At 41.5% G+C, this 16,980-nt stretch overlaps 1 protein-coding gene across 7 annotated transcripts in view; it reads left to right on the top strand.

The window, feature by feature from the left end:
* Positions 1-16,980, top strand: part of nos1apa (nitric oxide synthase 1 (neuronal) adaptor protein a) — a 389,677-nt gene that overhangs the window by 70,965 nt on the left and 301,732 nt on the right. Inside the window, exon 1 of one of the 7 annotated variants that reach the window (XM_072573933.1) lies at positions 2,320-2,462. The exons of the other annotated variants lie outside the window; for them this stretch is intronic. The gene's annotated coding sequence lies outside the window, so the exon portion shown is untranslated. Of the gene's footprint in view, positions 1-2,319; positions 2,463-16,980 lie in introns of those variants that run through there. 7 annotated transcript variants of the gene reach the window in all.

Here is a 16,980-nt window from a genome sequence, read left to right as displayed (position 1 = left end):
GCATTTCTGTTGGTATTTGTTGTCTGAGAACCTTTTTGGTTCCCACCTGAAACATCAACTCCCCTGCTCCTTTGCTGCTTGACCTGCCGTGCTTTTTCCAGCTCCACACTTTATTAACTCTGACTTTCCAACATCTGCAGATCTCACTGTCTCCAAGGTATTGTAATCTGATCTGGTGTATCTTCCAGACTTGGCTGTTCCAATTTTGCACACAATGCTTTTTATTCTCAGCTCTGTAACATCATTTCAGGCAGCATCCAACGAGCAGGAATCCTGATGAAGGGCTTTTGCCCGAAACGTCGATTTCACTGCTCGTTGGATGCTGCCTGAACTGTTGTGCTCTTCCAGCACCACTAATCCAGTATTTGGTTTTCAGCATCTGCAGTCATTGTTTTTACCCTCTGTAACATCATTGCAAGGTTACTCCAGGGTCCTGAAGATCTTGGGCAATAGATTGTACGGAAACAATGCTATGAGCAGTGTTGTAGAACAGAACATAGACCACTCATGATCACCTCTCCGAACTTTTGTGAGATCAAAATTAAAACTCTGAAGGTTGCAGCAATATCCGATCTGTGCATGTATGCTGCTACTGTTGTCGAGTCTGTTACTACCCTCTGTGACCCGACAAGTATTGCTGCACATTGAATCTAATTACCAAGCCTCATTACAGCCATCAGAACTTCAAATGGGCTTATGTTGCTTGATCAAAGTTGAGATGAAGAGGAGTCAGACATGAATAGGACTGATTACCTTATCAGTCATAACTTACAGACTTCAGATTTGTAATGGTTGCTGCGAATATATGGCCAATATGTCTGAGATACTGAAGAAAGGATTAATGGTATGTCTTGCCAGCTTATGACCATTTTAAATGCTGCAGGATTAGCTCAGATTTTGTTAGCATGGAGCAATTTTTATTTTCGAAAAATAAATTAAGATATTTATTAGCATCTTTTCTCTATTTTTAAAATAGTATGACATTGAGAAGATTTTAGTTCAGGTTGATGAGTATGTGAGTTAGCTTGCTGAGCTTGAAGGTTTGTTTTCAGATGTTTAGTCACCATACTAGGTAACACCATTAGTGAGAGTCTATGGTGAAGCACTGGTGGTATGTTCTGCCTCACTATTTATAGGTCTTAGTTTCTTAAGGTGGGTGATGTCATTTCTGTTTTTTTCCCCTAAGGGGAGGTGGATAGGATCTAAATTGATGTGTTTATTGATGGAGTTCTTGTTAGAATGCCATGCCTCTAAGAATTCTCATGCAGGTCTTTGTTTCACCTGTCCTAGGATGTGTCTGTTGTCCCAGTCACAGTTGTCGTCCTTTTGTATGTATAGAAACAAATGATAGTACGTCGTGTTTTTTTGGTGGCCAGTTAGTGTTCATGTATCCTGGTGGCACGTTTCCTGCTGGCTTGTCTGATGTATGTGTTTTTTTTTCGCAGTTCTTGCATGGTGTGACATTCTTAGCCCTACAGTTATTCCTATTGAAGATGCATCTGCCAAGCTTGAGTCAACTGGAGTAAATTCAATTGAGTGTGAATAAGAATATAGTGTGAAAGATACTTAAATGGTGAAGTCGTTGTAGCTGTAAAAAATTCCAGGCAGACTCATGAAAATACGATGCTTTCCTAATCCTCTAATTTTTCAGAAATCTTACAATGCGTTTCTTGTTACATGGGTTCATGCACTCCATGTGGTAATCTGCTAATTGTGGAAAAAAAAGCTGGATGCTCTTTCTGAAAACTATTAGTTACACACCAGTCCAGCAAGATTCCTACTCGACCTTGACTTGTTTGAATGAGCAAAATATTTTCTGATTATTTTTTCACCTCCCTGTACAAGATACATCTTGTTACGTCAAGTGTTTTGTGCATTCTTTAGCCTCTACTCTGAGCAATCCTTTTTCTCTCCCCTGACACACATCACATATGGACTTTTGACCCAGGCAACAGCGGAATTTCCAGCCCGGCAGTTTTATTATTCAGGAACTAAAAAAATAAGTCACCTTTTAAAAATATTGAAAATGTCAACATCTAAATTAGAAGCCTCTGCTGTAAAGTGAGGACTATTCGTTTGAAGCTTATGGGTCAGTAACTGGGCTCCCTGAGACACTCAGACCCATTGACTTTACTCTGTGCAGAAATTACTGAATACCACATCAATATCAATTGCATCATGAGGTTGAGGAAAAAGGTTTGACAGCCAGCGAAGTGCTTTTGAATTATAGTCACTGTAGGAACCCACTGCAGCTGACTTGCAACCAGCAAGCTCTCACATACAGTAATGTGATCATGACCAGATAACCTGTTTTTCAACGATGTTTCTGGAAGGAGCAACCATTAGTCGAGGCATTGGGAAACACTCCCCTGATCTTTGAAACTGTGCTCCTGAACCTTTTGTGTGTCTGAGAAGGGAAAACCGTGCCTCCGTTTCACTTCTAAGAGGGAACTTCAAACAGTGTAAGACTTCTCTACTTTGGTGTGCCAGCTGCGATTCTGTTATTTTCAAGTTTCTGATACATGAATTTTATTTTTGTTTTTTTTTAACAAAAATAACAATTTATTTCTGCAGGCAGTGTTGATACCTTGCTCAGTTTCAGAAAATAGCCAGTTTAATACTGATAATGATGGGACTGAAGGCATCCACAACTCCCAACAAGACCATGGTAGTTAAAGTAAATCCTGCAGTACCAAAGGACTGAAGTATGGTCAGAAAACATCCAGATGGTACTGTCCCTCCATTGACACTGGTGATGATTGGCATCAGTTTTGCTGTAATTCCAGAGGCTGTGAACCCAAGTGCAGCATTCAAACCCTGAACAGCAGAAATAACAGAAGCTGCTCCTAAACCTAAGTTTAAAATGACCTGAGGCATCCATAGTGGAGAAAGAGCAGATGAATATTAGTAAGGCCAGAAAAGGACATTTTTGGACTACCTTGGGGGCCATGGTAGCTCAGTGGTTAGCACTGCTGCCTCGCAGCACCAGAGACCAGGATTCGATTCCAGCCTAGGGTGACTCTTTGCACATTCTTCCTGTGTCTACATGGGTTTCCGCTGGGTGCTCCCGTCCAAAGATGTGCAGGTTGGGTGGATTGGCCATGCTAAGTTGTTCTGTAGTGTCCTGGGATGTGCAGGGGTAGGTGAGTTTGCTGTGGTAAATGCAGGGGTTACTTGAATAGTGTGGGGATGCTCTTCAGTGTTGGTGTGGTTGGATGGGCTGAATGGCCTGCTTTCACACTGTAGGGATTCTGATTCCATCAGCTCCCTGTGCCATGTCCCTCCCTTCCATTTGTCCATCAGATCTCACTTTATTTAGCAGCAACTTATTGTTCTAACCCTGAGCACTGGCCTGAAGTCTCTGCATTTGGTTACATAAGCTGTGTCAGCAGCTTCAAAGCCTCTGGCAATACTCTGTCTGCTGAATACCTGCAGAATTGGTCAGACTGTATGGAATATATATGTGACCTGTAACTCTGGGCAATTGTTTGATTAAATAGATTAGGGCATCAATCTGTATGTTTCTCCTGTTGTCAGATGTGTATTTGAAATTGTGTGTACATATTAAAATTAGTCCAGATTTCAATTTTGTTCCTTCCTCCTTTTGGTTAAATGTATTATTCACACTATAAAAGTGGCCAAAATGTTCTTTTGAGTTCCTTGTGAGTGAGTGCACCCCATGTCAGCAAATGAGGAATGGGAGCTTAAAGGATAATAGGTTGAAGATGAGGATCCATGTTTCTGATTATTGGGTATTATCTGCTCTTCAGTAGCTCAGCAGGTTGAAGTTGTTTTAAATTTCTAACAATGTTCTCACATGAAACAAGTGTTGAGGTTCTGCAGTTTTGAGTTTCTATAGTCGCTGTCATTTGGCCCTTTTTAAAAAAAATTAATTCCAATTTTATGCATCATATCCTACCTGCAGCTGTCAAATGAAGCTACCGATTCTATATCATTTCAGCTTGTTTGTCTATTGGTGTACTAGCTAATGGTCAAGAGCCAATCTCCCAACCTTTGCCTGACATACTTGGCATGAATTGACTTCATGTGCTTAGCTATAACAATAGGAATGTATAAGAAATAGGAGCAAAGTAGGGCATTCACCACCTCCTCTAATACACCTGCCATTCAACAAAGATCATTACTGATCTGCCTCAAACTCCATTCCTTTTGTTTTAGTACCAGCACATCATGACCCTCAATTCTCCAACCTTTTCAAAAATCTATTCACCTCTTCCTTAAACACTTCTATTTTTTTCAGTGATCTGGTCTCCACAGATCTGAGAATTCCAGATGTTCATTTCCCTCTGGGAGAATAAATACCTTCACATCTCCGTTTTAAATGAGTGTCCACTTATTCTGGAAATATGTCCCCCTAGTTTGAGAGATCCCCCACTAGTGGAACTATCTTCTTGAGATCTACACTGTAGACCCCCCTCAAAATCTTGTATGTTTCAATAAGAGTCTCCTTCTTTTAAATGCTTATAATTAAAGGCCATACCTGTTTAGATGTTCTTCATAGGTCAACCCCTTCACCCTAGGATGCTGCCTATTGAATCTCTCTCGATCTGCCTCCAATGCCCATACGTATGCTAGCTTAAATACTGGGACCAAAACTCTGTAATACTTCAGGTGAGGTCTCCCTAATGCTCTGTACAACTGGAACAAGATTTCTCTATTTTTAAGCTCTGATCCCGAGCAATAAAATCCTAAATTCCATTTGTCAAATTTTGCTGCATTATTTTGCTCCATGCACAAGAACACCTTTTTTTTTGGGAGTCTCTTTTCATTAAAGTCTGATTTTCCTCCTACCAAAGTGCATGACCCCTCCTTTCATTTTTTTCCCCTCCTACATTAAGCTCCCATCTGCCAAGTTTTATTTTGGTCCATTTACTCAACCCCTTGCAGATTTCTTATCTCCAGCACATGACCTCCTATCTATATTTGTCATTGGTAAATTTGGATACATTACGCTGACCCCTCATCTAAGCCATTAATTTAGATAATAAACAATTGAGACCCGAGGACTGATTTGTTGTGGAACTCCACTAGGTAGGTCTTTCCAACCTTTAGACAACTGCCTCATATCTTTGTAATGCCCTTATTTAAGTCGAGAACTGAGTTTAAGATCTGAGTTTCTCTCACTCAGTCCAAATTTGAAATTCTTCTACGTTGTGATCAGTAACCTCCCAAAGGATCCTTCACTATGGGATACAGTGAAGTCAAATACTCCAAATGCTGGAAATCTGATATCAAAACTGAAAAGGCTGGAGAAAGTCTGTGGAGAGACACTGTAGCTATGAGATCTGCATTAATATGCAATGAGATAGGGTTAATCAATCTATACTTGGGTAGGTTTGGCAATATACTGGTCTGGGAAGCAATCCCTGATGCATTCTTATAAATGCCTTCCATGTTATCCTTACCCACTTGATTTTTCCAGTCAACGTGCAGATTAAAATCACCCATAACCATTGTAGTGTTCTTACTAATGTTACCAATATTTCCCAATTGCATAAGCAACTCACTGGAGGTCTGTAGCTGCCTCCCACTCATGACTTCTTTCTCTTTCAATTCTTTATTTCAACCCAGACTAATTTCATATCACAATTTATTGCTTCACTATCACAATTACCCACCACGCTGCAGCCGTCTTTTATTGACCACTACCTCACCACCTTTTTGCATTTTTGCCTATTTTTCCAGAGTTTTGAATATTCTTGAATGCTAAACCCCCCATTCTGCAACCAAGTCTCTCATAGCTATCAAGTTGTAACAACTTTATCTCTATTTGTGATAGCTCTGCATCTGTTGACAAGCCTACAAACAGAAATAAATTTAATATGACATGTCTATTACAGAGACATGGTTGCATTGCAGCAGAGATGGGGAGCTCCATATTCAGAGTATTCAACGTTCTAGAAGAAAAGGCAAAAATGAAAAATGCAAATTGTTATCGTTTGTCTTCTTACAAAGATATGTGCCATACATATTTCAAAGTAATCCAACAATCCGATTATGATCTATGTATTTATTTAGGATTGGAAACTGTTGATGTACTTTCTGAGCATTATTTGAGCACCATTATGGATTAGATTTTATTAAAACACAATTTTTTTGACAGTGAAAGCCTCGAGCTTATTGTGGATTAGATTATACAGGCATCAGCTGTGTACCCACCATGCAGCTTCGTGACACATTTTCAAATTATGCCACTGAAAATGTGAATTCCCCCAAACCATACCTTGTGACAATACCTCTCTGCCTTATTTTAATCCTGCTTCCCATGTGTCTGAATGCTCCATCTGAGACATGATCATCTCCAACCTGTTAATTCCTCACCTGTCAGACCAAGGACTTAAACAGGCAACTGAATGGTACAAAAAGCTGTGGAACTTTGGCCAGGTTTGAGATTTGTGGAGATGTATGTCTTGTCTGTAATATGGAGCAGAGGGAGCCCAACCAGCTCCTCTGCTGCCCAAAGGTCACATTAATAAAGGCAGTCATTTCTTCTCCCCCTCATTTGGATAAAGTTCACACATTTTGGCCTGGAATTTGAATTGTAGACCATACACTAAAAATCCAGGTTAATTTTTAGACTTGAACTATTTTGTTTAAAATGGTCACTTATTTTGAAATATCAGGTCATCTGACCTGGTTCTTGTTAAGGTCCCAAATAAAACGCCATGTGACTTTCCTACCTGTCCTGTTTAACCTGCCTGTAATCTGATGCACCATCCTCCTCTGACACCCCTCCACCGTGGCCCATATAGTACATTTTAAAATTCAACAATTGTTGCCCTGTAGGTACGTCCAGAAGCCGATCAGGCACAAAATGGCTTCTGGACATAATCAGAGGGCAACATATATTTGGCGGGATTTGAAGAGTATGGTGCTGGAAAAGCACAGCCGGTTAGGCAGCATCTGAGGAGCAGGAGAATTGACATTTCAGGCATAAGCCTTTCATCATAAACCATTCCTGATGAAGGGCTTATGCCCGAAACATCAATTCTCCTGCTCCTTCAATGCTGCCTGACCGGCTATGCTTTTCCAGCACCATACTCTTAGACTTTGATCTCCAGCATCTGCAGTCCTCACTTCCTCCACATTGTAGTGGGATGTACACTTATTGGAGATGAGGTTGCATTGCAACAGAGATGGGGACTCAATATTCAAAATTATTCAGTTCTGGAAGAATAGGCAAAGATGTTGCTGGCATTAGAGAGAAATGTTGTCCTGGATACTGGAGGGCACCCTGCTCTTTTCTCTATAGTATACTCTTTTTTGGTTTGTTGTCATCCATGTGAAGAGACTGAATCTTGCTGATGGTTATCATTATGCCTGAAGCTTGTTTGATATACTTCCTTTGACTCTCGCGTGTTTCTGTTGACAAGCCTACAAAACTTGGGTGGAACCTTGACTCTTAAACTGATCTGTGAAGTAAATGGAGTAACAGATCAGAGTGTGACTGAACCCTTTTTAAAGTAGGGTATACAAGAAATTTGATAGGATCTAATTGGAAATGGTAACTGAGTGAAACAATAATACTTGGGAACGAAGTAAATAGTTGCTCTGGGTATCTATTTCCAAGTAGACGAGACAGGTCAGACCCAGTCTGTGTCATTTAGAAGTTTTCTTGTTGCTCTTACTTGCTGTTGACTGCTGATCTGCAACTGACAGGAAAAAATGACTCTTTTGGTTTAACTCTAAGATTCACCTTGACTGAGATGCAAGATTAACAGAGGGAATCTCAAAGTAATTGAGAGATCGATTGATTCATTTACAATGTTGCACTTGGAGTCTCTTTCAATATAATGCAAGCTTTCACTATTTTTTGATGGCAGGACGTGTCTTTTTGAACTAGGTGATTGCCTAGAAATGTTAGACTTGTAATTCAGGGGAAGCATCCATATGAGAGACAATTCCCGTTAATTACTCTCCGATTTAGCAGTTGGGTCAAGAAATAAACCAGGAAAAACCATGCCGTGATTATACCCCACCTCTGAGAGCTCCTGGCAATTAGGGTTGTTGAATCAAAATAGATTTGAAAGACTCTGCTTCGTAAACTGTTTAAAGATTGAGCAAATAGCAGTTCATCCACTTTCCAGAAATCTCCTGATGGGGCAACTACAGAGGCCTCACGTACAAGTGACACATCTTATGTATTATCCTTCCCACAGCTACCTTCTCATGATTGCAAAAGAGACAATGTATTTATACAGCACCATTCTCAAGATCTGGGTATTGAAAAGCCTGCACAGACTATGGGAAAATATTGGAAACTTAATCTTGGGTGAAATTCTACCAGTTTTGGCCAACCTTTTTTTTTGGATTGCATAGAAAATACAATGCTTTCCATGATGTACTTAGTTTGAGTAACCCAGAGACTGATGAATGTTAGCTGGATATTTGGTAAGTCCTGCTTAACAGTGATGCACTGTTGAGACATTGCCATTACTGAAGATGCATACATAGCCTGCAATGGGAAAACTGGTAGATTTTCATTCAAAAGTGAAACACTGTGGGTACTGGAAAGTTAATATAAAAACAGGAAAAATTCTGGAAAATACTCTGCAGGTCAGTTACCATCTCTGGAGAAAGAACATCAAAGTAAATTTGAGTCTAAGCTACAAGGTGGTATAGGGATACTTAATAAAATTATAAGGCATGGAGAATGGGGAATGTTTAAAAGGCCAGATCCAATGGAGCACAGGAATTTGAGACATGTGGAGTTGAAGGAGATTACAGAGCTGGGGAGAGCTGAAGCCATAGGGGCTTTTGAAAATCAAGATGAGCATTTTAAAATTGAACCATTGTCAGATTGCTGGAGTGGCCCGTGACAGATACTGTGTCTCTTCAGGTAATTGGCTTGATACTAGAGAAACAGTTAAAGACTTGTCGATCTCAGTTGTTCAGTGAAATAAGTTTGTTTTTAAAATTTTTTTTTAATTCACTCATGGGATGTAGGCTTCACTGGCTGGGCCAGCATTTATTACCTGTCCTTAGTTGCCCTTGAAGTGGTGGCGATCTGCCCTCTTGAACCACCACAGCCAATGTTGTAGGTCGACCCACAATGCCCTTGGAGGGAATTTCAGGATTTTGATCCAGGAGCAGTGAAGGATTTGCGATTTATATCTCCAGTTCAGATGGTGAGTGGCTTGGAGGGAAACTTTTTTAGGTGGTGATGTTCCAATGTATCTAATGACCTTCCCCTTCTAGATGGAAGTGGTCTTGGGTTTGGAAGGTGCTCTCATAGGATCTTTTGTGAATCGCTGCAGTGTATCTTGTAAATAATACACACTGCTGTGACTGAGTGCCAGTGGTGGAGGGAATGGATGCTTGTGGATGGTGTGCCAGTCAAGCAGGCTGCTTTGGTCTAGGTGGTGTCAAGTTGCATTCATCCAGGCAAGTGGGGAATATTCTATCACACTCCTGACTTATGCCTGATGTAGATGATAGACAGGCTCTGGGTATTATGGAGATGAATTAATTGCTGCAGTATTCCTAGCCACCATGTTTACTTAGCAAGTCTAGTTGCGTTTCTGGTCAATGATATGTAGATAAATGGGAGATTCACCTGAAGGTGAATAGATATGCATAGATTGTGCCCTTTTTAATTGTTTGCATATCCTCAGTCCAGGATTTTGCTTCCCCCTGTGGGTATGTTTGCTCTGGATGCGAATGCCAGACTGCTTCTATAATAGAGGAGTGTCTGATCTCCCTGTTGGGGAAGGGCTTAGTTTCATGGTCTTAAACATTCATGAGGTAAAGCAGCCAAGAATGTTTGAATGTGGTGTGATTTAATGATCTGAATCCCTTTTTTGAAAGATGTGGGAGACTGCTAATCCTCCTATATGTTCTGCTGCAATTAATGGCCTCTTGAATTATTCCAGAGGTTTTTCCCAAATAAGACCATAAGACCATAAGACATAGGAGTGGAAGTAAGGCCATTCGGCCCATTGAGTCCACTCGCCATTCAATCATGGCTGATGCGCATTTCAGCTCCACTTACCAGTGTTCTCCCCGTAGCCCTTAATTCCTCTAGACAACAAGAATCTATCAATCTCGGCCTTGAAGACATTTAGCGTCCCGGCTTCCACTGCACTCCGTGGCAATGAATTCCACAGGACCACCACTCTCTGGCTGAAGAAATGTCTCCGCATTTCTGTTCTGAAATGACCCCCTCTAATTCTAAGGCTGTGTCCACGGGTCCTAGTCTCCTCGCCTAACGGAAACAATTTCCTAGCATCCACCTTTTCCAAGCCATGTATTATTTTGTACGTCTCTATTAAGTCTCCCCTTAATCTTCTAAACTCCAACGAATACAATCCCAGTATCCTCAGCCGTTCCTCATATGCTAGACCTGTCATTCCAGGGATCATCCGTGTGAATCTCCGCTGGACACGTTCCAGTGCCAGTATGTCCTTCCTGAGGTGTGGGGACCAAAACTGGACACAGTACTCCAAATGGGGCCTAACCAGAGCTTTATAAAGTCTTAGTAGTACATCTCTGCTTTTATATTCCAACCCTCTTGAGATAAGAGACAACATTGCATTCACTTTCTTAATCACAGACTCAACCTGCATGTTGACCTTTAGAGAATCCTCGACTAGCACTCCCAGATCCCTTTGTGCTTTGGCTTTATTAATTTTCTCACCATTTAGAAAGTAGTCCATGCTTTTATTATTTTTGCCAAAGTGCAAGACCTCGCACTTGCTCACGTTAAATTCCATCAGCCATTTCCTGGACCACTCTCCCAACCTGTCTAGATCCTTCTGTAGCCTCCCCACTTCTTCAGTATTACCTGCCGGTCCACCTAACTTCGTATCATCGGCAAACTTCGCTAGAATGCCCCCGGTTCCCTCATCCAAATCATTAATATATAATGCGAACAGCTGTGGCCCCAGCACCGAACCCTGCGGGACACCGCTCGTCACCGGCTGCCATTCTGAAAAAGAACCTTTTATCCCAACTCTCTGCCTTCTGTCAGACAGCCAATCCTCAATCCATCCCAGCAGCTCACCTCGAACACCATGGGCCCTCACCTTGCTCAGCAGCCTCCCGTGTGGCACCTTATCAAAGGCCTTTTGAAAGTCTAGATAGACCACATCCACTGGGTTTCCTTGGTCTAACCTACTTGTTACCTCTTCAAAAAATTCCAACAGGTTTGTCAGGCATGACCTCCCTTTACTAAATCCATGTTGACTTGTTCTAATCAGACTCTGCTCTTCCAAGAATTTAGAAACCTCATCCTTAATGATGGATTCTAGAATTTTACCAACAACAGAGGTTAAGCTGATTGGCCTATAATTTTCCATCTTTTGCCTTGATCCTTTCTTGAACAAGGGGGTTACAACAGCCATCTTCCAATCATCTGGGACCTTTCCTGACTCCAGTGACTCTTGAAAGATCTCAACCAATGCCTCTGCTATTTCCTCAGCCACCTCTCTCAGAACTCTAGGGTGTATCCCATCGGGGCCAGGAGATTTATCAATTTTAAGACTTTTTAACTTTTCTAGCACTATCTCTTTCGTAATGGCAACCATACTCAACTTAGCCCCGTGACACCCTTTAATTTTTGGGATATTACTCATGTCTTCCACTGTGAAAACTGACGCAAAGTACTTAAGTTCTCCTGCTATTTCCTTACCTCCCATCACTAGGCTTCCTGCATCAGTTTGAAGTGGCCCAATGTCTACTTTTGTCTGTCATTTGTTTCTTATGTACTGAAATAAACTTTTACTATTATTTCTAATATTACTGGCTAGCCTACCTTCATATTTGATCCTCTCATTTCTTATTACACTCTTTGTTATCCTCTGTTTGCTTTTGTATCCTTCCCAATCTTCTGATTTCCCACTGTTCTTAGCCACTTTATAGGATCTCTCTTTTTCTTTAATACATTTCCTGACTTCCTTTGTCAGCCAAGGTTGTCTAATCCCTCCCCGGTTAATCTTTCTTTTCTTGGGAATGAACCTCTGTACAGAGTCCTCAATTATACCTACAAACTCCTGCCATTTTTGCTCTACCATCTTCCCGGTTAGCCTCTGCTTCCAGTCTATTTTAGTCAGTTCCTCTCTCATGCCCTCATAATTACCTTTATTCAACTGTAACACCATTACATCCGATTTTGCCTTCTCCCTTTCAAACTCCAGACTGAACTCTACCATATTATGGTCGCTACTTCCTAAGGGTTCCCTTACTTTAAGATCTTTTATAGAGTCTGGTTCATTGCAAAGTACTAGGTCCAGAATAGCCTGCTCTCTTGTGGGCTCCATGACAAGCTGTTCCAAAAAGCCATCCTGTAAGCATTCCATGAATTCCCTTTCTTTAGATCCACTAGCAACATTATTTACCCAGTCCACCTGCATATTGAAGTCTCCCATGATCAATGTAACCTTGCCTTTCTGACATGCCTTCTCTATTTCCCGGTACATGTTGCGTCCCTGGTCCTGACCACTGTTAGGAGGTCTATACACAACTCCAATTATGGTTTTTTTGCCTTTGTGGTTCCTCAATTCCACCCACACAGACTCCACATCATCCGACGCTATGTCATTCAATACCATAGATTTAATTTTGTTCTTAACTAACAAGGCAACCCCACCCCCTCTGCCCACCTCTCTATCTTTTCGATAAGTTGAAAAACCATGGAGGTTTAACTGACAGTCCTGACCCCGCTGTAACCAAGTCTCTGTGATGCCTACTACATCATAATCATTCACTATTATCTGTGCCATTAGTTCATCGGCTTTGTTATGAATGCTACGAGCATTCAGGTAAAGTGCCTTAATGCTAACTTCCTTATCATTAGAGATGTTGGAAGTCATATGTCCTAAGTTATCCTTGCTTTTTTCTGCATTCTCAGTCTGCCTCAATTTTAAATCCGCCTGGACACATGCTATCCTGCTGTTTATGTTTCCATTTACCTCCATACTCCCTGTCGCTTTCACTTTCCCTTCCCCCCCCAACTCAGAAGTTTAAAGTCCTACTGACCACCCTATTTATCCTCTTTGCTAGAACATTGGTACCTGATCGGTTCAGGTGGAGACCGTCCCAACGGTACAGATCCCCCCTGTTCCAAAACTGATGCCAATGCCCCATGAAGTGGAATCCCTCTTTCCCACACCAATCCCTTAGCCACGTGTTTACTTGCCTAATTTTCTTGTCCCTATGCCAATTGGCACGTGGCTCGGGCAGTAATCCGGAGATAATGTCTGTGTAGAGGCATGCAACACTTAAACTGTGGATCAGTGTTGTGCTTCATCCTCTATTTGTGATGTGCATCATTGGGGATGGAGGTTGTTTACATCAGTGTATTTTTGTATGGGGGCAATGCCCCTTTAGTACCAGGTGAAATTCTATGAAAAGCTGACATGAACCAATTCCATTCTTGCCAATGAGATATATTATGGCTGTTTAAACAACCCATTAAAGCCTTGTGATAAACTATCACCTTGTAACTGTTAATCTACTGTCTTGTGGTGTAATAAAAATTACTTCATTCCTCAGTGGTAAGGAATGCAAGAAATAAATATAAACTGCATCTGTTAAAGGTATGTAATCTATACTGAGAATTTTTGGTAGATGCTTTATCTTCAATTTAGAATCAACACTACTCTGAATTTGGTCTGCATTTGCGATGTACTTATGTAAGGTATGATTTATCTGGATAGCACGCAACGCAATACTTTTGTGGGCGGCACGGTGGCACAGTGGCTAGCACTGCTGCCTCACAGCACCAGAGACCCAGGTTCAATTTCCGCCTCAGACTGTCTGTGTGGAGTTTGCACATTCTCCCCGTGTCTGCGCGGGTTTCCTCCCGGGTGCTCTGGTTTCCTCCCACAGTCCAAAAATGTGCAGGTTAGGTGAATTGGCCATGCTAAATTGCCTGTAGAGTTAGGACAGGGGTAAATGTAGGAGAATGGATCTGGGTGGGTTGCACTTCGGCGGGTCGGTGTGGACTTCTTGGACCAAGGGCCTGTTCCATACTGTAAGTAATCTAATCTAAATTTTTCACTGTGTATCTTGGTACATGTGACATTTGTCCATGCAAAAATTGATTTGATTTATAGAGACTTGACCAAAATGACACTGGAGCCTCAACTCCAGAAACCCCACCACAAATTTGGTGCTTATTCTCATTGGGGGTTGGGAGGAATAAGGAAGGGTTGTGGTTTAAACATCTCTACTTCATGGAGACAGTTGCTCATGTAATAGTGCAGTTACCTTCGAACAGACACCATTTGCAATCAATGAATATGCAAAACACTGCCTGGGAGCTTTAAATATTAGAATGAATGATTTTCAGAAATCATTTGGTAAGGTAGGGTACTCTTTATGCTGCTTTTGGATAGGACCAGTGACCCTTTTAGGAGAGGTCCCCTGGGTAGGGGAGCTCTAAACTAGAGGGCATAGGTTTAAGGTGAAAGGGGAAAGATTTTAAAAAGGGGCCTGAGAGGGAACCTTTTTACGTAGAGGGTGTTGCATGTATGGAATGAGTTGCCAGGGGAAGCGGTGGAGGCTGGTACAATTACAACATTGAAAAGGCATCTGGGTGGGTATATGAATAGGAAAAGTTGAGGGATATGAGCCAAGTGCTAGCAAATAGAACTGGATTAATTTAGGATTTCTGGTTGGCATGGATGAGTTGGACTGAAGGATATGTTTCATGCTGTACATTTGACTCTAAGGTGACTTTTGGGATTGTTACATTGAAAAGGTGTCATAAAGAAAGGACTTCACAGAACTGTTCAGCTGACAAGGCACTTAAATCTGGAGAGGTCCAGACATTCTAAAACAAGCATTCTACAATGGGAAACAATGTGTGCTTGCAATTTCTTCGAGCTTTCTGTCCACATGCACCTGAGAGTTTTCACTATAGAATTAATGCTGTGTCACTGATTCCGTAACCTACCATTATCTCAGTTGGGGAGCTAGGTGGGTGTTACGTGATCACAGTTTGATTGACAACACCAGGTCTTTGTCAGGGGGCACAGGAACGTTCTACAGAGATTGATCTAAAATATGGAACAGTGGCTCAGTGGTTAACACTGCTGCCTCAGTGCCAGGGACCCGGGTTCGATTCCTGCCTCTGGCGACTGTCTGTCTGTCTGAAGTTTGCACATTCTCCTCGAGTCTGCGTGGGTTTCCTCCAGGTGCTACAGCTTCCACCCACAGTCTGAAGATGTGTAGATCAGGTGAATTTGTCGTGCTAAATTGTCCAAAGTCATAGAGATGCACAGCATGGAAACAGACCCTTCGGTCCAACCCATCCATGCTGACCAGATATCCCAACCCAATCTACTCCCACCTGCCAGTACCTGGCCCGTATCCCTCCAAACCCTTCCTATTCATATACCCATCCAAATGCCTCTTAAATGTTGCAATTGTACCAGCCTCCATCACTTCCTCTGGAAGCTCATTCCATTCACATACCACCTTCTGCGTGGAAAAAGTTGCCCCTTGGGTCCTTTTTTATATCTTTCCCCTCTCACCCTAAACCTATGCCCTCAAGTTCTGGACTCCCCGACCCCTCATAATCTTTATAAGCCTCTATAAGATCACCCCTCAGCCTCCGCTCCAGGGAAAACAGCCCCAGGCTGTTCAGCGTCTCCCTATAGCTCAAATCATCCAACCCTGGCAAACATCCTTTGTAAATCTTTTCTGAACCCTTTCATGATTCACAAGATCTTTCCGATAAAGAGACCAGAATTGCACGCAATATTCCAACAGTGGCCTAACCAGTGTCCTGTACAGCCACAACATGACCTCCCAACTCCTATACTCAATACTCTGACAGGGTAAATGTAGGGGAATGGGTCTCGGTAGGTTACTCTTCAGAGGGTCAGTATAGACTTGTTGGGCCGAAGGGCCTGGTTCCATACTGTAGGTACTCTAATCTAAGTCATTAAACCAGAAATCGTATTACTTCAAGGTGGTATGAGACATATTTTTAAATGGACACACACATTCTACAATGCATTCTTTAGTTTTAATCCTAGAAACTTGTGGTGAATTTACAAATTTAACATTCACAAAGTAAATGCTATTTTTGTGTCTTAATTTTGCAAAATTTGGTTGCTGTATATGAAACAGTCCCAAGGATCATAAGACAAAGGTGCAATTATGTGTATTTCCTGCAGAGAGAATTTTAAGTTGACATTTTGAGCAGTACACTTAAAGCATCCATAAGTAACGGTAAATTGAAAGTAGAATTGTATGTAAGGTCATCACTAGTATCACTATTATGGTGGGACATTGTACTAAGCAAGTGAATGAACAGAAGTCCTTAGCAGCATCCCAATGCCATTGACAATTTAGTAATGTATGATGGCAGTCTGATTGTGTCCATAATATAACAATGATTTCTGCATATTTGTTTTGCAAATGAATGTATTGGGGCCATTTGGTAAGGGCATGGAGTGAGTTGATGAAATATTACAGGGATTGCTTTGAGATTTTCCAACATCCTGAGTTGTCTGTTAAAAATCAAGGATCATCAGCACACCTTTCATATGCGAAAGCCATAGGTGACATGCTCGTTGAGTCCATTTGTTTTTTTTTGAAGAGCTGAAAGTGTACATATGAGGGCCAATGTATGTTGATTTCCAGAAGACCTCCGATATGATGCCATTTTATCTAATAATTTGAGATCAAAAAGCAGAATAGGGGAAAATGCAGTTATACCAGGGTCAGTCTTGTGCCCACTGTGGATTATTATGTATTAATACTTTAGACTTAGGGCTCAAAAGTGCAATTTTTAGCATTAAAACAGCAGGGACAGTCAACAGAAGAGGACTGCAACAAATTACAAGGCTATAATGAATTTTCAGTATAGACAATACAATCATTAAATGAATTTCAGCATGGAGAAATAAACCGTACGCACTGCGGATGCTGGAAATCTGAAACAAAAATGATTTGCTGGAGAAACTTAACAGGTCTGGTAGCATCTGCCGAACCACCAAACTCTAAGCA

The sequence above is a fragment of the Chiloscyllium punctatum genome, chromosome 7 (assembly GCF_047496795.1).
Source record: "Chiloscyllium punctatum isolate Juve2018m chromosome 7, sChiPun1.3, whole genome shotgun sequence".
Lineage (NCBI taxonomy): Eukaryota > Metazoa > Chordata > Chondrichthyes > Orectolobiformes > Hemiscylliidae > Chiloscyllium > Chiloscyllium punctatum.
The sequence above is the reverse complement of the archived record's forward strand: the minus strand, read 5'-3'. Positions and strand labels throughout refer to the sequence as shown.